We start from the raw sequence: 27,257 nt of genomic DNA on the forward strand, positions 1-27,257 counted from the left end.
TGTTTGCTCTTCCAATTAGCAACCCCCCTCCCACACTGATTTCATAGCAGTTTGCTGTAGGCTGGAATAGGACATGCTTGATTCATTATCACGGGATTTAAAAATTAGGTTTATATTCAATAACCCTTAAAAGAGTAAGAGAGAAGGAAACAGAGTCTTAACAGACTGACTAAACAGAATACACATCCTTTATTCTGGCATAAGAAATCACATCTACAATTTATCATGAAAAAATCCATTAAGAATACCCCACAGCTAGAAAAAAACTCAAGCTGGTGCTAGGTTTTGATTACAGAGGAATAGAGCAGCTGTTCGTAGAAGGAAAATGAGAATACTTTGCTATTCTGCTCTTTTTCATTTTGCCAATAATATAGCTGCATTTTCACCTCCAGACTGGTTAATTTCAAAACCAACAAGCAGGTCAGTAATTACATTTTTGTAATCTTTTTTTTTATTTAACAGAAAAGCCTACTGAGATTCTGCCCAGTCACCTCAAACTCTCCTTTGTCCCTGTTCCAATGTACTTGATCCATTCAAATGTCACGTTTCCATCTCCAAAGCACACAGAGAACATTTTAAATTGGGTCTTTGAGCAAAACAAACCAAGGTGTCTATACTTGTTTCTTTCTTGCCCTTCCTTCCTAAAACCATAGGAATTGCCTTAAGAGGAAAAACAAAAGCATGTATCTTAGCTTCCCAGACCAGCCACTTTCCTCAATTTGATTATTTTCATTTCGTTGTTTCTCAATACTGTGAAGTCTGATTTTCCCAAATCCAAGAATAAGAAATGGCTGGAGGGTTGGCAGGGAGCACTGAATAGAAAAACACTTCCAGATGTTAATAAAGACTATAGCTGGGATGTTCTTGTTATAAATTCCCACCTTTTTCCAGAGAACTCAGCTCTTCTAGTGAGTGCTGCATGGTTCTCCATATTCACATACCCTCTCTAATTTGCTGTGTGCTGCATGCCCTGCTTCTCCTGTTGGTTTCACCCCTTGTTTTCACAAATTTCTACCTTCTTCCATCCACCCTGGCTTAGCCAGGATATTTTTGGAGATAGCTATCTTCACTGTTATTCAATTCTTTTCTGTGTGCAGATGTATTTACTGTCAGAAAGCTGGGTCCTAGCAAGTGAAATGAAGACTGAGAGGAATTTGTTCTGTCACATTTTGAAACAGAGCACAAACAGCCCTTCTTCTGTGGCCTCTAAACACATGCTGAAATCTCCTAGCTCTTAAAGAATAGGAGCAGCAAAAAAGTGCTCCTGGCTTGGTCAGCAGTTTGCTGGGTTACTTTTGTAACCTTTTTCTCCTTTGGTTTTTTCCCTGCAAAATGCAGAGGCAGTTCTGCACTCACAGCTGTCATGGCTATTATAAAAATGAAGTTTAAAATGCTCTGTGCCTTTTAGATTAAAGGTGCTAATGAGATGAGAAGTGCAATCATCATCTCAAGCCCAGCCTGTTGCACTTAAGCTGTTCATCCTTTGCTTTGATTACACAAAGCTTTATCAATGAGGTTTCTCTCTGGCTGTGGCAGCAGTAAGAGAGCACTGGCACATGCAGAGAAGCACACTGCACATCAAGTGTCTGATTTTTAAAATGCATGTCTAATTTTCACAGGCCAAAGCCTTCCCATGAACTACAATTCAGCTGCCTGAATAATGCATACAAATGAGACAGGACTGCAAACCTAACGATTTTAAATCAGGTGTTATATGCAGAACATGTAAAAACTTTCCCATCTTAGATTGTAGAGCTGTCAAGGCACAGCTTTAGTTACTCTCAGTATAACAATATGAGTGTACCCAGCTGAAAATCTGAAACTCTCTGGAAACTTTTCTAAAACCATCAAATGATCAATGAGAACAGGCTGCTGCTCTTGACTTGATCGTTCTCTCTCTGCTTGTCACATTCGTGCCATGACTGAATGCCAGGACACGTTCTCTGGCATGCAGCCCCTTCTTGCCTGCATTCAATTTCAACCCACTCCCAGCCAGATTATTTTAGATGATTATCATAGAATAGTTTGGGCTGGAAAGAACCTCAAAGGTCATCTAATTCCAACCCCCCCGCCAGGAGCAGGGACACTTTAAACAATTTATCCTAAACCTCCAGTGCTGATCACTTAAGGGGCTGTAATATTAATTTCTTATTCTATTAATAATAATTCCTAGTCATGAAGGGATGTAGGCTATGCTGTCCCATGGTAAGACTGGGTTCTCTACCTTTGTTTTCCCTTGTCACTCATTCCTTCTTTTAGCTCTGGAAAACTGTGGTATTCTACAAAATTTTCCTTACCATGGGTACATGGGAGAAACACTTTCTATTACTGGGTCTGACCTGACCTTTTGGGACACTTGCAATCATTTATTTTGTACGTACTTCAACTTATTCACATAAAATAAAAATAAAATAATGTAATATGCTTAAATATTTATGCATGTCAGAATCTGTTACTGCTCTTGTAATTTCTATCTGTAAATCTCTGAAAAGACAACCTATCAAATCAAAACTTTTTTTTAAACTAAACTGTATTTTCCTTACTGCTATTTTCTAACATAAAATTTAAGGACAGTTACTGATTCAACATCAGTGTGGCATCTTTTTTTCTCCACAGACATAAAAGACCACCAACTGGGACAGTATCCTAAAACAAGATATATAACTAGCCCAAATGGAGCTGGCACATAATTATGATGATTTTATGACCTTCTGTGACTTGCCCTGAAAACCCTCTCTATGATGCTTTTACAAACTGATCTCATGCTTGTCAGTCACAGCCAAACTGAGTCTTTAATCAGTGCAGTCCTGCAGTCAGTGAGAGAAATGAACTCATACTCTGTGACAGATTATCAGTAGAATTTCAAAAAGAAGATTAATGAAAAAGTGTAAAAACAGAATAAGCAGTTGCCAAAAATGCAAAGGAATAAGGAGATGACCTTAAGTGGCCAAACCCAAAACCTTAGTGTAGAAGGCCAAAGCATCAGGATCACATGGCTTAACATCAAACAGTGGTGATCTTCCAATCTTCATATGGTCACTAATCTACAGACATTAATGTTAATGTATAAATATATTAATATATTAACCTATACAATCTACAGACACTCATCTGCATCATCCACAGAAAAGCCATACACTCCCATAACAAAGGCAAAGAGTTACATGCATGTGCAAGAAGAATTTCCATGCTTGCAATTCCAGAGCTGCCCTCTAAATGCAGGTAACATACTTTTCTCAGTCAATACATAATTGCTCCAAATTATCAATGCTAACTAAAAATCAGCACCTCTGCATAGACTTGAGTGAAACAGTGGCTGTTTATTGCAACTTTCAGGACACATATTTATTTGGTAGGGCTTGAGTTTTGCTTGGCTTTTTAAAATATAAAACATACAAAGCTTCTCCCTAACTGTTCTACCATGCAAAGCCTGCATTTCCCACAGGCAGAGTATGCCTTAGCATTCATTAGATGGACAACATTGAACTTACTTAAAAATAGGCAAGCAGTGTCATAGCTCATTTGCTCTGATGCAATTGTGAGAAGATAGAGCCTGTATGCTCAACCACAGGGAACATCTGGCATAAAAACACTCAGCAGGAACAAAGTTTTGTATAAAACTAAGCACAGTGGTTTGGCAGGTGGGGGTTTTCATGCTGTAGGCAAATGGTAACCTACACCCCTTTTGTTTCTTGCACTGAAGCCTTGGCTGAAATTCAGATGTGGCACTTGGTGAGTTTTAGGAGTTTTCATGGAGACAGTCATGCAACACATGCTTGCTTTTGACTAGCAAAAAACATCCTACATGAATGGTATAAACTTAAACCAGCCCCAGCAGTGCTGAGAATTGTGCTGAGTTATTTCAAGTGCCTCAACAAATCCATAGGAAAGCACTACCCACATAGACCCAGAAAACAGCAGCACAAGGGAAACATTAGAATTTGACAGGGTTTTGAGTCACATCTCTAATAACATGTATAGCATTTTCTCCTCCTGTTTTTCATACCACTCTTCATTGTTTTCATTATCATATTATGTTGTGCAGAACTGACACCATCATGCACCAAAATCATACATCTGAAGGGTCCTTGCCCCAAAAAGTTTCATGTGTACAGTAACAGAACGCACACAAGTGAAGCTCCCCAGTATGAAACACTGCAGCAAAGCAGGTTTGATGAGAAACCTTCCTTGGCTGCCATCACAGCAGGTTCCCTTGAAGCATCTCAACTTCTATGAACCTTTAATAGAACCATGACAGACTCCTGTCAGAGATACAACTTTGTCCTGGAACTGGATTATTTGGGAAGATGCAGAGTCCCCCTTCTGTGGGTAGACACAGACAGAAGACCTTGGCCACTGATCACCACCAAGATCACTGGAGCTGCTGAGCTAGAAATAACAACAACAATAATAATAATAATAATAATGTAATGAATCACATAATGTGTTTTCTAGGGTTACAAGTCTTCTTTTCTGGACCATGAGCAGAATCACTTCCTAAAACACCTCAGGAAATCTCTCTCTAGAGCAGTATCTAGGATTTTTTTTTTTTTTGTTAGCTTGTAAGGTAATTAAGTGTGTGGAAAACCCTGATTTAAATCATGGCTCTTTTCTATATATTAGACACTTGCTGTGATATATATGTGACACTTGCACATGATAGGAATGCTGGTCTACAATTTCTGCTGTTCTAGAAACATCAAAAAGCATTTTGTTACCTAGAAACACACTAACCAACCTGTAATTTGCTGCATTATTTTCTGAATGCTTGTCTCTTTTTTTCATGTTCAAATCATGGGGCAATCACATCTCTAAACAATCTATGAAAATACCCACATATAATGGATGATTATATATGTAAGTATATATAAAATAAGCATAGGATCCAGGTAAATTAATAATACCTTTTTCTCTGTGTCATTGTGCAGAAATATTTCACAATAAACTAACATCAACTCCTTAGAGCAGCTGGCTTTCAGCCTCATGAAATACCTTTGCACTGCCTCAGACATTTGTTTTTTAAATTGATCAATGTATGGGTTAGCTCCTTGATTCTGAAATGAGCATGAAGAGTTTGTTCAGAGGGGAAAAAAACAGTCAGTGGGGAATGTTCAGAGAGGAAGTATTACAAGAGCTTAGTAAACAGATATAAAAGTACAGCTTGAGGTAAGACTTTAGACAGCCACAGCAATAATAATGCTCTAAAAGGAAGCAAAACAAGATTTAGAGATACTGTGAGTATAGATTTAGAGCAAAGAAAATACAGACAAAAATGGAAGGAAGCCTTATGAAATGCAGAAATGCTGGAACCCCAGAGGTCACAAAAAATAAGAGAGCCATGGGAACTGTGTGAATGGCAGGAGGAAATGAGAGTGAGCAGTGGTGACAGCTGTGAGTCAGTAATGCCTTCAGCCACAAGGGTAATGCAGGGAAGGCATTTTTAATCAATAGCTCCAAGATCTTGGAAGGAGCTCTCTGATCCTAGGCCAGCAAAAGGGAAACATTAACAAGGTTCTCAAAATAAGCAGAAGGTGTGTTATTCAGTCAAAACCCTAAAACACACACTTTCTGAAACACAGGTTCTCTTTACTCCCCTGTAACACCCAAAAATTTTCCTGCCTTAAAAGAATTTATGGATGAAACCTTGATAGCTCATACAAAGCATTGGGAAAATTTGTGTTGATTAATAGTCAGGAAGAACTGAAGAGAACCTGCTTTTGTTCCTCTCTTGACACAGGTATGTGTAAAGATATATCCCTAGCATGTGTCTGGCTTCTGCAACTCCAAATGTCTTCAGTTGTTCTCTGAAAGTCTGTAAATTCATCTTGGGACATTAAAACCACCAAGACTGCAATCTTCATAATTCTCTTAACAAAATATTGCTGGTGGATTATTTCTCAGCCCTGTCTTGTTAAGCAAGAATGGAGAGGAGTTTCTCAAATCCACACTTATGTATTCATTGTCTTCTCTTGTTCTTTCAAAGCTTGTTTTGTACCTAATCTGCATTTAGATATCCCTGTGTACACATGTGGCTTTTATAAGTAATAGAAATCTGAGACAGCACCAAGAATTTCCTTTGCCTAAATGACACAATAAGTGGGGGCAAAAAAACCCCACAACCAAAAGAGTTACCAAAAGACAAATAGATAAAGCAAAATTTTGAAATGATAGCATGTTTTAATAACTGTAAGTGTTTTGCTTCAATTTTTTCATTATTGGTAGAGACAAGTTATCAAATAAAACAAAATTATCTCAGGAGTGAAGAAAAAAAAAATCCAACATTTTCCCCTGGACATTGCAAATCAGTACAAATCTGTTTTCTTAGAATCTTTCAGGTCAGAGGGAGCCTTAGAAGGGGATCTAAGTCCAACATTTTTTCTTGAAACGGGAGAAGCATTGAATTCTGACAAGGTTGCTTAGATCTGTGTGTAAACAGGTCAGAAAAATTCCCAAGACAGAGATTCCACAACTTTTCAGGGCAACCTGTTCCCACCTCCCCCAGTCTCCAACTTTCCCAATACCTCCAGCTTGGCAAATCTAACAGAGAAAAGCTCTGCAATGACATCTGTCAGTTCTCTCAGCTCTTTCCAACACATCCCTTTTGGTTCTAGAGACACATGTAGCTCAAGCTCAGCAAATCCCCACTGAGTCCCTGAAAGGCAACTACATTTGTCAGGAAAAAGTAGTCCTGGGTGATACAGTGACCTGATGGAGCAAAGAATCACATTAAAAATTAATTTTCTCTCACTAAAATATAAAAACCTTTTGGGCAGAGGGAGAAACCTTTTAGCCCCTTTGTAGCTAACAAAACAGCATCCCATCAACAGGTGGTCAAAACAAAGGACATGAGCTATTTCAGCAAGGCAGAAACTTATCCATCTATCTGTAAGTTCAAGGCTACATGCATTTGTAAAGCATTTTTAGGCTGATATTTCTAACACTAGGTGCTGATTTTGAAGATGAAGGTTGTTCTTAATAAATACTGTTATTTGGAGATAGTGCTTAAAGCCCATATTTGCAGATGAAACATCTACTTTAACTGTAGCTGAAACAACAGTAAAGAAAGGATAGCCCTAAGAATTGTACTAAGTTCAGTATTTAATAAAACATGAAATAACAGAAATTAGATACTGAGAAGCACTAATAATGATGATGATGATGACCCACATAAGTTATGGCAGCTTTATATCAACATTATTGCAGACAAATGCAACTATCAAATGAGAGTCAATTGATTTCAGTGTCCCTTCAAGTGTTATCAGTCTAACAAAGCTGGAGCCATTCTCAGTATCTGAAGTGTTTAAAATATCCCATAGATTCTGACATTTCTTCTGTGCAGCAGGATCTTCTATTCTGTCTACTGAAAGAATAAAAGCAGTATCCATATCCACTTCTGTGGATACTTTCATTTCAGAGAGCAGCCGGCCATGAAAAGTTTCATTTATCATTTTTACCCAAACAAAGATAGGATTGAACACAGAAAGTTTAGGGTTTGCACCTCTGATTTGACTGTTACAAGATGTACTTATATACATATAAAAATTTTACAAATTCTCTAAATGACCACATTATTTTGCCTGCCCTGGTCGGTCTTGTTATTGTAACCTCTCAAAAATACTGCAAAATGAAGGCTTTGCCAAAAGCCATGCTAAAGGTACAGCTGATAGCACACTCCAGGATGGAGGGGTGAAGAAAACTCCCCAGAGCACATCTTACACTGAATCACTTTTCTTTAGTAAAACCACCTACAAAGGAAACTCTCAAGGGTGTAAGCAGGAGATGGAATGCATAGGCCTAAATTTTGATGACAAGGCTCAGGCTTGTCCTCATACAGTTTTAGTACAAAGTTTCAGTTTGGGTAGAAGCCAAGAGAGAGGTTATTGATCTTGTTATTAGCATGTATCACTAAAGCCCACTACACAGGCTGAGGTGCCTCCATGTGTTAAATGGTTAATGCAGTTAGTTTTACTATAAACTATATCCAGCAGGAGGCAAGCAACCTCTCTTTGTGGCAGTCATGGCCTATTTTGTTTTGCTGATCTAAAAATAGTTGAAACTATTTATTACCATGTTCAGACAATAAATTGCATCCACATATTACGTGTACAAATTCACTTTTCTGAAGGCAGAGTGAAGTCAATGTCAACAACAAGAGATCCTGACTGAATTCCTGCAGCAGCCAATACTTCATATCTGCTGCAATAGAAAAATAACCCATCCAGAACCACAAGCTGCTATTTGTCTTACAGCTATAACTTAAAATAGTGTCTTTAAATTGAAGCTGACGCACAAGCAAAAAACCCGCAGAGAAACAAAGCCCCAAACATGAGCACTGGGAGTGACAGCACCAGCAGCACCACCCAGACCTGATGGGATAAAGATGTCTGCAGATCTGCTGGCAAAGTGAAAAGCACTAGGAAAATATTACCAAACCACATAGCTCAGAGAGGTAATATATCTTTGACTTTTTGCTCTTAACTGCTTCCTCAGAAAAAAAATCATCCAAAAAATGTAAATACCATGCAGGACAAATGTTAGGTTTTTTTTTTCATGTTATAACTGCCTCCAAGACCAGTAATTGGCATGTGAGCCACAGTATCATATGCTGTAAAAGAACACAGCAAAATGGCAAAATGTACCTCCTTTATGAATTTGCTTACTAGTCCACATGGAAAGCAGAGATATAAAAAGGGAAAGAAAAAAGAAAAGACTGTACCATAAGCTACAGGGGTAAAGGTCTCCTAGTGCCATGTTAGTGCTGCAGGTCACTGCTCACTTACTGTGCTGGTGTGCTTCATATTTCCAATGGAGCTCTGACAGAGGATGCTGGAATGGAAAGAAAACACAAGGCAAAGATTAGATGGACAAAAGAGCTTGACCATGAACAGAGAATTAAACCATCTCCTAAGCTGCCATTGAGATGCAGTTGTGATTTTCCCTCTCTTCCCCTTCCAATGTGCTCTGAGGTGATTGCACAGCCTGCAGCACTTCCACAGGCAGGGCTGAAACCTCCTGCCCAGCTTTTGACCAGAGTGACAACTCCTCACACACAGACAGGGCCAGGCTGCAAAGTCAGCGACCAACTCCAGTGGGGAGTTTGTGTAAAAGAATAAAGGACTGTGCAAATAAGGCAAAACTGAGGGATACAAAAACCATACCTGCACCTATTAGGCTTAGAAAATCTTCCTCTTTTGGTATCTAAAATAACATTTAAAGCAGCTAACTTTTTATTTAATGCCTATTCACTTTTTTCTCCTTCTCCTCACATTTCTTCCCTTTCAGCAGGCCCACCACCTCAGTATGTGTAAGTGTCCTCAGGAGGCATTTTCAGGGGGAAGGCCAAGCAATAACACATGAAAGGGAAAAGATCTCAGTGTGTTACAGGTACAAACAAAGCAAAACAGAACAGTCAAGTGATGAAGTTAAACCAAATAAATTCCTGGGGTTTACCACACTCACTTACATGCACATTAACTCATCTCTAATGTCACTTTGCTTTTTTCAGGAGATTCCTAGAGGCTGACCTACAAGACACAATATGGGAAAAATTAAGCTGTCTTGGACCTTTAAGAAATCAAACATCAGTAACTGAAATAAAGAAGGAATTTCTAGATAGCAAGCACTACAGTAAACCTACAATAAAACAATTCAGAATGTAAGAAGCCTTACAGATGGCATGAAGATAATTTTGACATGTAATCCAACATAGCATAAAACTAAATTAGATCTGTGGGACTTGGAAATTATAGTTCCATATGGCTGCCGTTACACTGAACCACAAGAGATTACTACCAAGTTTGTCAAGCTACTTAAAATAAAAATTTATTTTCTAAACAAGTAGGTTATAATAATTCTTCAGAAAAGACCCTAGTAAAGAAGTTGAAATTGAATGTTTTACATTTGCTGTGTTACTAAGAATATATGACTGACACTTTTATAAGTCAACATCATTAAAAGATTATGCAGAAACTGATAAAAACACTGGAATCACATAAAATGGGTGTTGTGCATCAGCATTGCATAAACAGGGACAAAGGAGCAAAAGATGCTAAAATTAGCATGCAGAGGGACTCATGTGTTCTGTGTACCAACAAACTGTGGGCACCTGCTCCCTCACAAATGCATTCCATGCCTAAACATGTGAAGATTTTTTCACAACAGGAATTACTATCAGATCCATTTGGGAATAAAAACATTTGACATTGCTTTCCCTTGATCAGTAAATTGGCCTTAAAAATCCCAAAAGCCAGAAAAGGGGAGATGATTTCAGGGTGCCTGTGTTGCCCAAGCCTTAAGGGAGAGGAGACCCAAGCAGATACTTCTGACAGCACTGACACTGAGAAAAGATTGCAGGCAACTGCTTTTCTCTGGAAGATGCAAGTAGATGACAGGCTATAAAATCTGCTGTGAGAACAGCAGATGGAAAACTGTTACATTTTTTAAAGTGCATTCTAGAGTATGTGTTAAATGGAAGCAGCAGGTCACCAACAAGATGTGCAAACAAAACCCAGCCAAGTGATTCGGTCTGACCTAGAAAGTGAAAATTCACAGTAAATTTGTCACATTTGAGCGCCATGTGCTGAATCAGCAATAGGATTTCCTACTCCCTATCTTTCCTTTCTTTCCTCTTCTAAAGAGACCACATCTAGCTGGTCTTGTTATCTAAATGACCACGTATTTTAACCAGCAAATGGTTTTCTTTTGATCCATTCAGCCACCTCTAGCAATTTATCAACAGCAACTTTGGCCTTTCTTCCTTTTAAATTTCCTTTTTTTACAAGATTGAAGCATATTAAAAATGCTTTATATGCCCAGTCTCACCCAAGTACTTTAAAAATACAGCTACACAAACTCTGTAAAGGAGGTGCCACGTGTTAATTGTCTGGGCTTTCCATGTTGCCAAACAAAAGTGGCATTACATAACACATTTTCTCTCAACAGTTACACTGTCATCTTGCTTTTTTAACTGCAGGCTGAAGTAACAGGAATAGTATGATGTGGTCTAAAATAATACACAGTAGCTATAAAATGCCACCTTGATGATTTACTACAGCATTTTCAGACATTTGGGTGTGTTTACACAAAGAGTAACTAAAAATTCACCTGTATCAAGCCAACAGCTTGAGAAACACATGGAGGACAGGAGTAAGCAATTGTAGAATGCAACTCCTGAGCACTGAGGAACACAATCCTCCAGTCAGACAACCTGAATATGCACTCAGAGGAGCAGTCATAATTATGTCAAAAAAAACAAGGGAGAATCCTATAAATGATTCACCAGCTATTTCCCCAGCCAGCCCTCGTGTTTCACACCTCTTTCCTTTCAGCAGAGGGAGCTGAAATGCAGCTCTGAGACCATCTGTACAGCCAAAGAGAGGTTTGAAGATGCTTTCAGGTCTAATATGCAGTAAAGGAGGAAAATATTCTCACAGCACTGTTTTGGCTCTTCATATGGCTTGCCAATCTCCCCAGACTCCTGCAGCATTCATGGAAAACCAGGATCATCTAGAGAGGAAGCCTGAATCAGGGTACTGATCACCATTCACATCCTCTCTGTCTTCAACCCTGGCTGCAAAGCAGGCCTGTGAAAGCTACCTTGCTAACTTAAAGCCAAACAGCTGGGCAGCAGAACAACTTTCCAAAATCTCCACCCAAGATACATAAAGAGCAACCACCACTTCAAGAGACAGCATTTAATCATGGACAGAGAGAGATGTGCATGAAAATCTGCTCAGATGCTCTGCAAAGCACAGCAGGGATACTGAAGAACCCAACAACTGAAGACACACAAATGTGACAATGACTTTGCTTTAATATTACAAATCTAGACACATCCTGAACACCTTGGATTTGGTATCCCAATATGCTGGGAAATTAAAAGCAGCATAACACTGCAATAATTAAGTAATGTTTTATAATTTATGTATAGTTATAGAAATGCAACTGTACTAACTGAAATATGATTTCTGTAGTTATAATTAATTAATTCATCTACCAATCTACAGCATATTTCACAGTCTTTGTTAAATGCTCCTCCAGGATGAAAAGATCCCACTGTCATGGTAATTGACCTTTGAAAAAAAAAGACCCAAGGAACCAAACCAAAGCAAAAGCAATCTGAAATATACCACACATACCACAAAGGAAAATATTGCTAAGACAGTGTTAAATTGTTCAGGCATCTTTTACACATGAGAAAAAGAGGGGAAAAACAACTGAGGAAGTTCAATTAACCAGAATGTACTCTTCTTGCTACTCAGAGAAGCAAAACACAAAATTCATAGACTGAATAAATACTTCAGAAGTTTCTGATAAGAAATGTAACTCATGGTAACATGAAGTACAAATGTAAGTTCTAAGCTGTACTTTAAATTCTCGAGTTCTTCTCTTAACCACACGTGGCAAGAACGGAGGTGGTTGAGAAGTGATTGGTTCATTTATTTTTCCTGTAAGATGTTCTTTACATTCAAAAGTCTTGCTGCAGGGCAAGGAACCAAACTGACATGGGATGACACCAATTGCCCATGTGACAGAGCAGACACACACCAAATTTCAGAGATCATTATGTGCTGGATGCTGATTACTTCCCTGCTGAGCCTGATGTCACTTAACTGTTGCATTATGCACTCTGATCAGGAAAAGTGTTGGCAATTTGTTGAATTGCTTTTTATTGAGAAACTGTCAAGACTGCTGTTCAGAACTATAAATTCTGCTTGCTTCTCAACTATTATTTCTGTTCCCAACTCAAGAACAATGACTAACACATAAGGGTCATAAAATGCAATAGGCAAGAATCAGATTTATTTCCTTTTTGTAATTATTTCTAAAAAGCCAAGCCCTGGATGCCAGAGACAATTCTCCCTGGATTAATCTTACTTTTTTTTTCCAAAGCAAATGTTCAATTTAATGTCTCAGACTAGACAATATCTCCCCTGTTCCTCTCCAGGCTCCTTGTCATATAGACAGCAGCTTATTTTCTTTGGTACAAACTCAACTTTGAATGCTCAACTTGATATGCTTCAGTCCCTCTGCCTGCTCTGTTAAATCCTGTGGGTACAGCAGGGTGAAGATCACTGGGTACAGAGGTGCAGGACCATACTTGGATGACAGCTCTAATGTTCTCTCACCAGCAGTCCTTTGGAGCAGTGCCAAGTGCCTCTCCTGAATAGAAGGACATTAAAAGTACAATAAAAGTTGCCCTCAGACAGGCTCTAGAGTAGTCATTGAAATATTACATTTAATAGCTCTAGCAATTGGATACAAACACATCTTTAATGCCTCAACCAGTACTAGTGATCATAAACCAGTAAGAGAAACTGGCACAGGAATATCTAAAAAAACCCATGAAACTAGCTTATCAGCAAGAAAATCCACAACTAGCTTCTTGGAAACCTCTAATTCCATGATGAAAGTTGGAAAAATAGAGTGTTACATGGAGAGGAGCTTAAAGGAAAGATGATATTAATCTCTCCCATTAGGAGCTGAATGACTTCAAATGCTCATTTTGACTTGATAGACAGAGTGCCAACAATAACATGTAGGTTTTTTTGTTTCCTTTTTGGCTCTGTTTGTTCCATTTATATGGAACCTTAACTGCTACTGAGCTATTGAAAGGAATTCTAGTGGAGTTAAATTTCCAGACACAATTCACTTAGAAATACACTGACAGCAAGCATCTATTGTGTTCAAGAAATGAAGCTGTGTTTCACTGAGTCCTGTATCAGCAGTGGTGGGGCCAGCAGGACCAGGGCAGTGACTGTGCCCCTGTGCTGGGTACTGGTGAGGCCACACCTCACACACTGGGTTCATTTTTGGCCACTCTCTGCAAAAGGCACTGGGGGCTGGAGCATGTCCAGAGCAGGGCAACAAAGCTGGGGAAGGGGCTGGGGCAGAAGTCTGATGTGCAGCTGGGAGAGCTGGGGGAGTTTAGCTGGAGAAAAGGCTCAGGAGCACCTTATTGCTCTCTAAAACTTCCTGGCAGGAGTTTTTGGTGATGTGGGAGTTGGCCTCTTCTCCCAGGTAACAAGACAAGAGGAAATGGCCTCAAGCTGCATCAGAGGAGGTTTAGATTGGATATTAGGGGAAAATGATTCACTAAAGGGTTGTGAAGCATTGGTCCAGGCTGCCCAGGAAGTGGTGGAACCACCATCCCCAGAGGCACTTAGCAGACACAGATGTGGCACTAGGGGCCATGGTTTGCTGGGGCCTTGGCACTGCTGGGTTAAAGGATTCTGTATCCCCTCTACACCATCATGAGGCTGCAGTGATCGTTCAGACAGTGACAGAATACTGAAACATCAGAGAGCAATAATAATAGAAATGACAAAGTAGTTTCTCTGCCTAAAAGGAAGTAATCAGTTTTGAAGCTCTTTCAAATTTGTCTTTATAAATTTATAGAGAATGGATGTTATTATATACAAGTGTTTCAAAAATTACCTAATATGGAGAGAACATATTACTCTTCAGTGAGATAAGTGTTAAATGATAAACTGCTCCAGTGCTGACACAACATAAATATGCAGTATCCATCAATCCATAAATCTGCAAAGAGCTAATGTAAAAGCTGTGGATAAGAACTTTAGGAATAGTCAGTTTATGTCTCCAGTGATTAATATTGCCATGTATTACATGAACATAAACATGTCTGTCTCCATGGAAACACAATGCAATGCAAGTTGCAAGTCTGCTTGTAGAATACCAACTGATAAATTGTCACTGAAATGAACAGAAATACTTACATGCAAGACTCAAAAGAATGTTGGCATAGCCATTTTTTCTGTAACTCTGTTCAAATTAATCTTTGGGAAGGGATGACCAAAACTGATGCTACCAACAATATCAAGTTTCTTTACCTCCTCTTCAGCAACCAGATCCATTAATTTTCAATAGTTCATCATGAATATTAATACTCAGTTATGAAACATTGTTATCAACCTATTAGCCATAGAAAGAAAAATATTTAACTTGTTCTGAAAATTCTTTGTAATAATTTCCCCCCCTCTTTCTTTCCTCCTCTCTGGTTCCCCTCATTGCTTGCAGAAGATCCTCCACTGTAACAAAAAACAATGTATAGAGGGAGAGAGAAAGAAGTAAACCTCTCCTGGCTTTTTCATCTTCTGATTCTGAATCACACTGTTTGTCCCTAGTAGCTACAGGCTTCAAGCAGGCTAAGCATGCCTGCTCAAATCACAGCTCAGGAGGGTGGGTGACAGCTACTGAGAACAAGGGCAGTGGATGTTGTACATCTCCACTCTACCAAGGGCTGACAGACTCCTTATCCCCAATTAGTGACTTGTCAGCTGGTGAGTGGACACAACGTGCACTGAAAATTGTATGGTCGGAGTGCCAGGCACAAGGTGCAGCTGGCAGCCAGTCACAAATGGAAACAGATCCCCAGGGACCTGTGGAACATCTTCATTAACAGCCTGGCATTCTCTGCAGGTGTGTGGGTGAGCACAAACAGGGGTCAGCACCCTGGGGTGCAGGGCTGCCTCTGAGGGCAACCTGGGGAACATGGAAAAATGTGGTGACAACAACATTAAGGTTCAACAAAATCAACCGCAATTTTTTTCATAAAACCATGGAAAGGTTTGGGTTGAAAGGGACATTAAAGAACTGATTTTGTGGTTGGTTGTAGTTCCAACCATCTGCCATGGGCAGGGACACCTTCCACTAATCCAGGTTGCTCAAAGACCATCCCACCTGGCCTTGAACACTTCCAAGGATGGGGCATCCACAGTTTCACTGGACAATGTGTTCCAGTGCCTCACAGTGAAGAATGGCCCTGTGGAATGCAGTCAGTCCATGACCAACACAGCTGGGGACTGAGCAGGAAGCAGCCCTGCAGAAGAGACCTGGGGGGTGCAGAGGTGAACACAAGTGACAAACACACCCCTGCAGAAGAAAGCAAGCCTCCTGCAGCCCAGGCTGAGGGAGCTGGAAGGGCCACGGAAGGTCTCCTCTCCCTCTTTATTTGGCACTTGTGAGTCTGAATCTGGGTTCTGTGTCCAGCTGTGCCTTTGCAGGACAGACACCAGAGTGTGTTCAGTGGAAGGACACTGTGATGGTCAGGGACACAAGGACCTGGTGGGAGGGTGCAGAGAAGACAGAGACTCTTCTTAAAGGTGCACAACAACAGTGCAACAAAGAGGTGCAAAGTTGGAAGAGTGGAAATTCCTTTTTTTATAGTTTTTTAAAAAATCAGATGTGTCAAATACTAGGACAATCACCCCAAGAGTTTATGGAACTGCCATCCTTGGAAGTGTGCAAAATGAGCTGAAGTTTTTTTCTGAGCAGCCTGATCTAACTCAATCTGCTTTGAGCAAGGGGTTAGAACAGATGGGGAACTCTGGAGGTCTCTTCTAACTTAAAATGTTACACATCCAGACTCCTGGATAAAGATTCTTATCTTGTAATTGATTCTACACTCACTGGAACTCTTCACAGAATCCCAGCCCTGAAGTATCACTTCTGGCTTCTTTCCTCAAGTACCTTGTGATTTCAGATTGTGCATTTTATCCACTTTTGAGGGAGAACAGTCAATTGGAACACAGACATTAAATTCTCCCAAGGACTCCCAGGTCTCTAACTTCAAACCAGGGTGACTCCCAAATGAAACAAAGACCCCTACAGCCTGAAATGTATCCACAGACTATAAAATGAAATTGAATCTACCACGCCTCTCTAAAGGCTACGGCTTGGTTTTCCTTTCCAGATTCAAAACCTACCAAAATTAATGAGAAATGATAAAGGTCCAGTAATCCTCTGTATGAGTAAGTCATAGCCTGAGTCTAAGGGATGACCTGGTGTCAGTGAATGTATAAACCACGATGAAGGAATTTTATGGTAACAAAGAGAGTGTGAATATAGCAGAAAGTAAGGGATTGTTGCCAGAGAAACAGAGATAAGCAAGGATGGTGTTGCCATGGCAACTGGGTGACATCAGAGTTTTCCTATTCAGTGCACTGGGTGATAATGAAGTGGTGAAACAGCAGCTTCTCTCTCTGCCGACTCCTGGGAGGTGGGCAGAACCCCAAGTTTGATTGTTTCACACTTAAGACGTGTCTAATTAGGAGGTTTACAGGGTTTTTGACACCACCATGTTAGATCCTCTAATGTCTAGTTCCTGTGTGGGAGTCCAAGGAGAATCACATTCATTCCAAAACAAAAGAATAGCCATTTCTCTGTCCCTCAGGAGCTAAAAGAGAATTCTAAAAGAGAATGAGGAGAGTCAAGGAAAAGATGGAAATATGGCCCATAGCACAGCACTGTGCCTCTCAGGCATCATCAGGCCACAGCTGATCAGCCAGCTGCACAATGAAATTTAGTACAGGATAAAATAAATTAGGTTATAACTCCTGCCAAATCAATGCTTATTTTTAAGCTTGTACATTTTCCAAGGATAATGGTGTCTTCCTGGACCACCTTGCACCATAATGGAGAATGCTTTAAAGACAGTTATTTTAAATTTTTTTCTTTAACCTTGGAAAAACCTCTATGTTGGAGGAATAAGATATTCTCAGTATTGTAGAGGGAGAGTAAATGGAAAAGTATTTGTGATAATATAAATAGACATTTAAAAACCCTTCATATAACCCTATTCATAAAATGCAAAAAAAACCAAACAATATTTTTATTTCAAATAATAAACACATCCCCAAGTAGGGACTTATATCAGTTTAGTCTGCTTCAAGGACTGAAAAAGCTGTGGCTTCAGAGCTGTTGCAGAGAAATCCACAATATGAGTTGACATTTACTCTGCAAGAGGGACTACTGAATCTGCAATAAAACCCCACACTTTCCATCCACCTCAGCCTGGGCTATAACTCCTCTTTATTAAGTACACAACAATAAGCAAGGTCTGCACTTCATACATTGGTAAGTTGAGAGCTTTGTTAAATGAAATTGTGCAGGCTGCTTAGGCACCAGCAGCAAAGTAGCTACAGGATCAGAGCCCTCACTGCAAGCTGCAAAACCTCTCAAGGAGCTGAATAAATACCCCAAGAACTCAGTGAGTTTCTGGCTGCAATACTCCCAGTGAGACAGACAGATGGACAGATACACAGGACACACAGCCACAAGCTGTCTGGCCTGGGCAGAGCTATGTCACAGCAATGGCCCCTCACAGACATCCAGGTAAGAGAGTCCTGGCAGGGAGAATTTATATTATGAGTGCATGAAAAACAGGAGACAGTCTCATAGCAGGGAATGAAAGTTCTTGGTAAAGCAAGGAACAATAGAAATGTTTCTTAATAATTCTATTACTTAGATTGTGTTAATACCTGGCATTATCTAAACTTCTGAAATGTTTAATATGCTTGATTTCCATAAAGTTGTGTAATGCAGCTCAATTTGCGTAATTTCTTGGTATTTGCAACAGCAAAGAGGGAAAAAGGAATAATACAGAAGGAAAGGTATCTGACAAGTTTTGACTTCTGATCTTTGATCTCTCAGTTCTGCCTGGTATGTAAGCAATTATCTGCAGCCAGAACTGAATTTCACTCTTGATCCAAAGGTGACAGTCCTGGTGGATGTGACATGAATATCTAATGAGAAGTCCATGTGTTTAAACACTGCCTTGTGGCAGAAATGCCATCTTGGGTCAAGACCCTCCTTGGCTCTGACTACCCTGTGACAAGAATATTTTGCCATATCAAGTGGGTCATCAAAGCAGAATTATCTCCTATATAAAACAACAAACAAGTAAAAAGGGCTTTGCAATATAAAAAGTTCAAAGCATCACAAGCAAGGCAATTTCAGTTCAAACAAACTTGGACTATGGAAAGTCAAAGAGCTTAGCAGAGATAAATATGACTCAACAAATCTCAGTGTGCCAATACAGAGTTAGATGTATCCAGCTGCAGTAGGGGACTGAAATCCATTTCTTGAGTAACATTTTTAGCATTCAGATACCAGTAGGGATGGTTGTGGATGGCTCAGTTCCTAAGGGAAAAATCCAGGAGACAGACTTTCAACATTCCGTGTCTGTCTTTGTAGGATACTGCAAAGTATCTCATTACTTAAAAATCATCTCATGCAGTCATTTAAAGAATTTTTTTCCTCCTTTTAAGTGTTCTTTGCTGGTACCAAGGAGTCATTTCACTGCCAAAGAGCTGGATTCTGACAGCCCACACTAACAAGGAACAATGCAATGCTCAGGTTTAAAGGCCATGCTGAATCATACACCAATGAATTCTGCAAAGTGTGGGCTTCCAGACAGTGGCAATTTTGGATACAAAAAAGATTACAAAACAAACAATATAAATCAACATTGCAAAGCTTAATCAGGTTACTTTTTAGAAAGTGAAGCTAACTTTTTAAATGCCATTTTACAACAGGAAACCTTTTCTTGTAAAACTGAGCAGTGCCCTGAATAGAAGCCTGGAGGTAAACAAGGGCTGGGTTTAGATTTTCTAGATCACCTTACAAGAAATGCAGCCAGCTCCAGATAGCAATTCCCCTCTCCCACTTTATTTTGTTTATAAATTCACATCTGATAAGCAACATATCTAAAGACATTTCCTTTGCATGAAACACAACTAAAATGGAAATTGTTTTGTCTTGGGAAATGAAGTGAGGACTCAGATGCAATAGCTTTCAGTCTTCTTCCTCCCCCAGCCTCCAGAGACAGTGCAAATCTCATTGGAACTCTGTCACCACCAATACATAGATGAAGTCACTGATTTCAGGATCTAAAAGCTACAGAGAATGCCCAGCTATTTCAATGAGGGGCTCTGCTGAAGAGGATTTTCATTTATCCCTCATGTCTTGTGCACCAAGTGATTTATCAATTTGTGAAGGAGGAGGATGAGCACGAGGAAGGATTTTCCCCAGGACTGGGGGCAGAAGAGAAATGGTACAATCAGAGGAAGATCACATCAAATGACTTGTCATCTCTCCTGAAGATGTTTGCACACAGTTCTGAATATATCAACTACTACACTAGTTGCTCTCTAAAGTAATTGCTAAGATCAAAAACCAGTGGAATTTATGTGGAATCTTTCAGTTACATCAACAGGCCCCACAGCTTCTTTATTTTGTCAAACAGGTGACACATTGAGCAATTTAGAAAAGATGAAGCCTGGCATTCCCCACCTGCAAACCATCTGTATCTAATTATCACAACACTAATTAGAATCATTATCAAGAGAGACTGAAGCAACAAAACCTGACTCTTACAGTACACTTTGCTCTTTTGGAAAGACAAGGGGAGTTGCAATGCAGCTCAAAGGAATTTGTTTCACTTACCTCTTACATCTGACTTCAGCTGCATAAGTGGCATTTGTCTTGTGCCATGGCATCTTGAATTTTTCATTGAAATAATACTATGCAGGCTGGGAGAAAAAAAAAGTTAAAAAAATAAGTACTTAGTGTACAACATCATAATTTCTGATAGTCATATGCACCAAAATGAAAATGTTCATTTTCTACATGAAAAATGTAGAACAAGCTATGTCTTTGGGAGTTGTTCAGTGAGAGATATTCTATGCATGATAAGGTTCATTCTGTGCACATTATAATATTGCCTTTTTGACTGAGGAAACACTGTAAAATCAAAGAAGATGTCTCATTTATAAAGTACAGATTGATAACTTCTTAAAATTGCTCAGGTATGTACAAGCACATTCAAGTAGAACCCATAAGGAGACATAAACACTTTCTCAACAAACTCAATAATAGTGTTCTGGGAGAATTGATCATGTTTCTTTCTGCACAGTATGGAAAAGTATTCCACTGGTTAGCTCTGAAAAAACCAGAGAAAAACCATTGTATAACATTTCTCATGCACTCAACACACATATATGCAATATTTCCTTTCTAATAAAAGGAAGCCTTGTTTTCTGATGATAAGCTAATTTCATTTTCATTAGCTTCTTTGGAACTAGTAAGTACTTAGGAGTTCATCTTTATTCAAATTTTTTCAATAAGATGCCCAGTACTTCTGAGAACAAAAAATTTGATGCAGCTGGAATGAATCAAAATATTCCTAATGACCTGATTCATGCCAACTTATAGAGAGAGCAATGCTGCAAGCACAATTTCTTAATAAACATCAGATCAATAGACAATGCATGGCAACACTGAGCAATTATTCACTAGTAGAGCAGATTAGAAAAATTTAATTGGCTTTTTAAATTTCTACTTTCAAATTTCTTCTTTACTTCTGCATATTTTTTAAGAGATAGTACAGTGGAAGTGTATATTTTCTCCAAAGGAAATAATGTCTTTAGGATATTTGACTTTTTCTTTCTGCAAGCTTTTATTATTTGGCATCACAAATTTCTCATTTGGAATAACCAAGTTCTGTCTTGCAGATAAAGCAGTGGACAGGGACTTTGTAAGACACCAATTACCATTTCAAAGCTTTGTCTTCACTTGTGTATGCACAGGCAGCAGTGCCTGTGTCCCAGTCCCAGGCCTGTGAGACTTCAGAACTGATGTTTGAGAGCAGCTCAGTGGAGGGGCCTTTCTGAGCACACTGCCCAGAGCAGCCAGCCCAGCTCCCAGCTGCTCCTCCAGGAGCACGGGACAAGCAATGCTCAGCTGCAAACCGAGAGCACAGCTATGTCTGAGACACTGGAAACCAAATAAAACCAAAGGAAATTCACTTCCAGTGCCAAATCCTCCCCACTGATGCTCCCCTTTCTCTTGAACTCCTAAGAACCTCTGTAGTCCCACAGGCAGGCTCTTGTTTGGATCACAAATCCTGCAGTAAGAATTCTGCAAGCTGAGTAATGCCATAGGAAACAGTGAGAAGCAGGACCATAATTAGCCTTGCTTTTTATGGAATATTTTCCCTGTTATGTGATTCTTTCTGACTTGGACCACAGCCTGTGGTATAATCATTATTGTTACCTTTGAAGCACCATTTCCTTGCTTTATAAGTTACCTCTATAGTTCTTATTAATATGGCTGCACCAAATATGAATTTTGAGAGTTATAACTGAATAAAGTCAAGTAAACTTACTTATTTTTCAGGTTATCAATATATTGATCAGTCCAAGCTGAATATGGAGTCACTGGATAAGCAATTAAGGTGTGTGATCATCACATGGACAGCCAGTTTTGTTTCCCAGATCAATCACAAAAATATAAATATCATAGTTCTGTTCCTCCCCTTTCCTTGTTCCTTCCCCTCTTCCTTCTGGACATGAGCTGTGGTGACACAAGGACCATTTCTGAGTACTCAGGGAAAGCAACCAAACTGCTTCCCCTGGAGTTAGGTGATCCACATCCTCTACCCAAAACTGCTCCATCTCAAAAGAAAGCCTCTTGTCTAATAGAAACCATCCCAATCTAAAGTGTTCTTCTACAAGAAAACAAAATTACTTCTCAGACGCTACAAAAAAGCTCATCTCTGCATGAAAGTTCTTCTCTCCACTTAGAGGGAGAAGAAAAATAAATCATCATTTGATTCTTCTCTTTCCCAAAGGGGAAGCAAAACATGCTCAGTGAAGGTCATTTTTCACTTTCTCCTTTGATTTACCACACAATTAATCCAAATGTAAGGTTTGATTTTAGATCTTGGTTCCTTATGGCCACATTACTAAAAACTTTAATAGACTTACTATAAGAATTTTTTTACAGTTCTTGAATTCCATTTGCAGGGCCATGTAATGTGCTTAATAAAGCACCAGCCAAGCCTCTGACCCCAGCACAAATTCACTCAAGTGAACAGAAAAACTGGAGAAAGACAACAAACAAATTTTCATTTAATTCTGGAAAAATAATAATTTTGGTTTTGTATTATAAATATATTCTTACTACAGCTCCATTTCTTTTCTAGTTTAAATTCTTCAGTCTTCTATATCTTTAAAAGGAAAGCTTTTGTCAAGTGGTCTTTTATGGCTTTTTTTCTTTCCGAAAGAGTGAGGTTTTTAAAACTCGATTGCAATAAGTAAATCCTTACTAATCAAACTTGCAGCACAAACATTGTTTCACTGAGGTGGGAAGCTACAGATGTTGCAAGACTCTGGCAGTGAAATGTTTCCTTTGGAGGCAGCAGTGCACAGCAGAGGGAGCCTGAGGCGGAGGGAACCAGCTGCGTGCGCAGGCAGGGGACAGCGGGAACGTGGAAGCGGAGCCCCAGGGCCCTCGGGGCACCCTGCACTGCTCCAGGAGGGACAAAGCAAAGGCAAAGCATCCTGCAAGCACTGACAGGCACATCTTGGCCCTTTGGAGTCCCTGCACCCTGCAATGAGGCTCTCTCCTCATTTTGTAACACAAAATCCACCTCTCTAAACAATAGTTTTTCCATTTTTAAACTTGATTCCTTCACAAACACTAAATCTGTTACTACTGAGCATCCTGCAGCTCCCATGATCATTGATTTCCTTCCTCATACAGTTTTTGATGCGTTCCTACCAAATCAGTTTGCTGCATATCTGTCCTGTGCTATTCAGTGATGTTCAACAGTGAATCCATGTGAGACCCTTGTCCATCGGTACATCCAGGTGTGACACAGCCCATAACCCATGTGAGACCCTTGTCTGTCCATCCATCCATCCAGGTGTGACACAGCCCATAACCCATGTGAGACCATTGTCCATCTGTACATCCAGGTGTGACACAGCCCATAACCCATGTGAGACCCTTGTCCATCCATCCATCCATCCATCCATCCATCCATCCATCCATCCATCCATCCATCCATCCAGGTGTCACACAGCCCATAACCCATGTGAGACCCTTGTCCATCCGTCCATCCATCCATCCATCCATCCAGGTGTCACACAGCCCATAACCCATGTGAGAACCTTGTCCATCCATCCATCCATCCATCCATCAGGTGTGACACAGCCCATAACCCATGTGAGACCTTGTCCATCCATCCATCCAGGTGTCACACAGCCCATAACCCATGTGAGAACCTTGTCCATCCATCCATCCATCCATCCATCCAGGTGTCACACAGCCCATAACCCATGTGAGACCCTTGTCCATCTGTACATCCAGGTGTGACACAGCCCATAACCCATGTGAGACCCTTGTCTGTCCATCCATCCATCCATCCATCCATCCATCCATCCATCCATCCATCCATGTGCCACACAGCCCATAACCCATGTGAGACCCTTGTCCGTCCATCCATCCATCCATCCATCCATCCATCCATCCATCCATCCATCCATCACACAGCCCATAACCCATGTGAGACCTTTGTCCATCCATCCATCCAGGTGTGACACAGCCCATAACCCATGTGAGACCCTTGTCCATCTGTACATCCAGGTGTCACACAGCCCATAACCCATGTGAGACCATTGTCCATCTGTCCGTCCATCCATCCATCCATCCATCCATCCATGTGCCACACAGCCCATAACCCATGTGAGACCCTTGTCCATCTGTACATCCAGGTGCCACCCAGCCCATGCCAAGCCTGGAGAAAATGGAAGCTTTTTTATGCTGCTTTAGGTAACCTGAGGAAAACCAGTTCAGAACCTTGATTAGCACTTGTCAAGTCCTACAGAAATTGCTGCTATGTCCTAGTACATTATTAGGCCCCACTTTACAGACAGATTTATGGAAATATGGGGTTTTCTCCCAGCTGACAGGTGCCACAGAATCCCAAATTCAGGAGCAAAACCCTTAATGCAATTTGAGCAACCTCACTCCAGTGTGATTAAATAATTATCAAAGTAACCTGGTAGAAAGAGCACAATTCTAAACCTTGTGAAAGCATCCCTGAACAACCTTGGGTAAATTATTATCTGCTTTGGTCTCAACAAAATAGAGATAATGGTATTTCCTTCCACCTAGGGGTACTGTTCACCTGAATGGAGCCCCTCAGGGCACAAGAACAGGCCATAGCAGTGCCCCTTCTAGAACACAAATGTTACACAAGGTCCCTTGAAAAGTCACATTGTTGAAGGCTGTAAAGCATTGTAACAGACAAGAACTTAAATACTTTGCATATAGTCTAATGCATACAGTTATTATAAATCACTCACAGGGACAGAAACATTCATTTTAAAGATGAATTAACACAAATAAAAAGGACAAAGAACCAAAATTATGGTAAGACATTTTTCACAAGCACAGCAACAAAGAGGTGCACTCAATTGAATACAATGTCTTTGTTCCTTTGTGTCTTTTTTGTGAGCCTCTTAAATTGTAAGGCTAAATATATGGTGTTTAGGATTTTTTATTGAAAGTCGGATGTAGTTAAGCACAAAACTCATTCAGAGTCACTTTTAGACAGTACAATATGGTTCTTAGTCAGTATCTTGTGTAATGTGCCTTTTGACTACTGGATTGCATTACTCTCATTCACAATAAATTTAAAATAAAAAGGAAAAACCCATTAGACCTAGATTTACCAAGTACAGCAAGAATTCAAGGCCAGTAACTACAAAACCACCCTGTGAAAAGCAGCAAGTTCTATTGACTAAAGGCCTTTTTTTTTTTAAACACCAGAAACTGTACATATAATTAAAAAAAACCCTTTTCTTATGACAACACTCAATATAATATCACTTAGATACTGAAGAAGTTATTTGTGAAGCTGGCCTTTATGGTGTTTTTTCAAAACTCCAGTATTGTTCAGAGATCTTTCCCAATGCTGACAACTTAACAGTCTCCAATATGCAGGGAAAAGCCCCTCAGAGAAACTCTGAGCTCTCGGGTGCTTAACACTTCACAGATGGGGCCATAGCTGAAATAAACCTGCATTTACTGCAGAGCATCAGAAGCAAACATCTGCTTCTAGATTTCATCTTAAATCTTGTTATATTAAAGACAATAAAAAGTGGGTGGGGAGGGAAGACCAGTACAGTAGTTATGGAACACAGTCATAGCCATAAAATGTTAAGATACATTCAGATTCACAGAACTACCAGGAGTAAATTTTTTTTTATAACTGGTATGATACTGATGCAAAAAAATTTCTAAATCTGCTAGAACAGAGTATAGAGCTGTTACATAATGGTTAAGGGGTATTGTAAAAGGTTTTGCATTAAATGAATTATCTACATGGCTAAACACCAGCCAAATTTTACAATGTTTCCCAGTTCTCCCAGGCATATTTTCAAAAATCCCAAACTCTGCAACTACATCTGTACACAGTCCTGGGTACAATTCCACAGTGACATCTTTCTTTTAATGACAAGGCTGTGATTGAGACCTCTTATGGCAAGGATCATTTCCTTCAAGTTTAGATGATATTCAAATCAAATAATGCTTTGAAGGGGGAGCAAAGAAAACAGAAGAAATAAATTCATTTTTGTAGAAACAGATGGAGAAAATGCAGAACATTGTTATATTTCATGAAACTGCTGTCTGTGTAAGAAATGAAGCACAATTTATTATGTATTCATTTTGCCCATCTGCTAAGTGCATCATTAAGACAATGAATTCAGTTCATTTCCTTCACTCCCCAGCTAAGCAGTGCAATTAGAGTTTTAGAACACAGCTACTGATAAAAGGAACTTTTTTCCATTATTGTCTTTATTCCAAATATTCTATCATTAGATAGCTTGAAAGGTTTTCTTCCCCTCTCTTATTTTCTCTTCTAGTCTCACCAACTTCTGTTCCATGTTTTCAGACATTCTGAGTTGTAGGGTTCAATGCCCTTGGGGGCATTTTTTTTCCAAGTGCATTTCTAGCCACATTAGAACATCTAACATCACTCTTAATACCACAAAATAAATTTGTGTTTTGAGTTGCTGAAGTTTTTTCCTTCTTTTTAAGAAACAGTGTAATTTTCTGTAAAATGTAACACTTCAGAGATGATAATGTCAATGGTGCAATATGATAACTCAGTAAGACAGGGCTCTTTATTGGTGTTACTCTATCACTGCCATGGAGGTGAGAGGTTGTGGGTAATAAACAACAATAAATTATAAATGTCTCCCCCTCAAAGTGGAATCTCAAGAGCTCAGGGATCACAGTGTGCAAGAACCAGGACATTACCTGCTCCACCACTGGCAGTATAAGCAGCTGGAACAGAGGATGGGGTGGGAACCCTCACCTCACCTGGGTGGCTTTACAGGGCAGCACAAGAGTTCCACAGAGCCTGTGTCACTGAGAGTGATAAACATCAAGCCAAAACAGAGGCAAGCTGGGCCCATCTACCATTTTCTTCTGCCATTTTCATTGTTTTAACAGTATTACAACACATAAAATAGCAGGAATATTTAGTTATATGTGGGTGAGGTATAAAAAGCCCCAAGAACAGGCTTCAAAGCTAGCAAGGTAAGATCTTTAGGAACATGATTTCTGCTATTCAAAGTCTTGGGCCTTGCTCACATTGTAAT

At 39.7% G+C, this 27,257-nt stretch overlaps 1 long non-coding RNA gene across 2 annotated transcripts in view; it reads right to left on the reverse strand.

The window, feature by feature from the left end:
* Positions 1-3,302: 3,302 nt before the first annotated feature.
* Positions 3,303-27,257, reverse strand: part of LOC135452935 (uncharacterized) — a 28,749-nt gene continuing 4,794 nt past the window's right edge. Inside the window, exons 2-5 of one of the 2 annotated variants that reach the window (XR_010441733.1) lie at positions 20,248-20,333; positions 9,464-9,524; positions 8,781-8,826; positions 3,303-4,389 (exon numbers count right to left, since the gene is read on the reverse strand). This is a non-coding gene — a long non-coding RNA (uncharacterized LOC135452935). Of the gene's footprint in view, positions 4,390-8,780; positions 8,827-9,463; positions 9,525-12,882; positions 13,162-20,247; positions 20,334-27,257 lie in introns of those variants that run through there. The other variant, XR_010441734.1, reaches the window with a different exon arrangement.

Source organism: Zonotrichia leucophrys, chromosome 11 (assembly GCF_028769735.1).
Source record: "Zonotrichia leucophrys gambelii isolate GWCS_2022_RI chromosome 11, RI_Zleu_2.0, whole genome shotgun sequence".
In the NCBI taxonomy this organism is placed as follows: Eukaryota; Metazoa; Chordata; class Aves; order Passeriformes; family Passerellidae; genus Zonotrichia; species Zonotrichia leucophrys.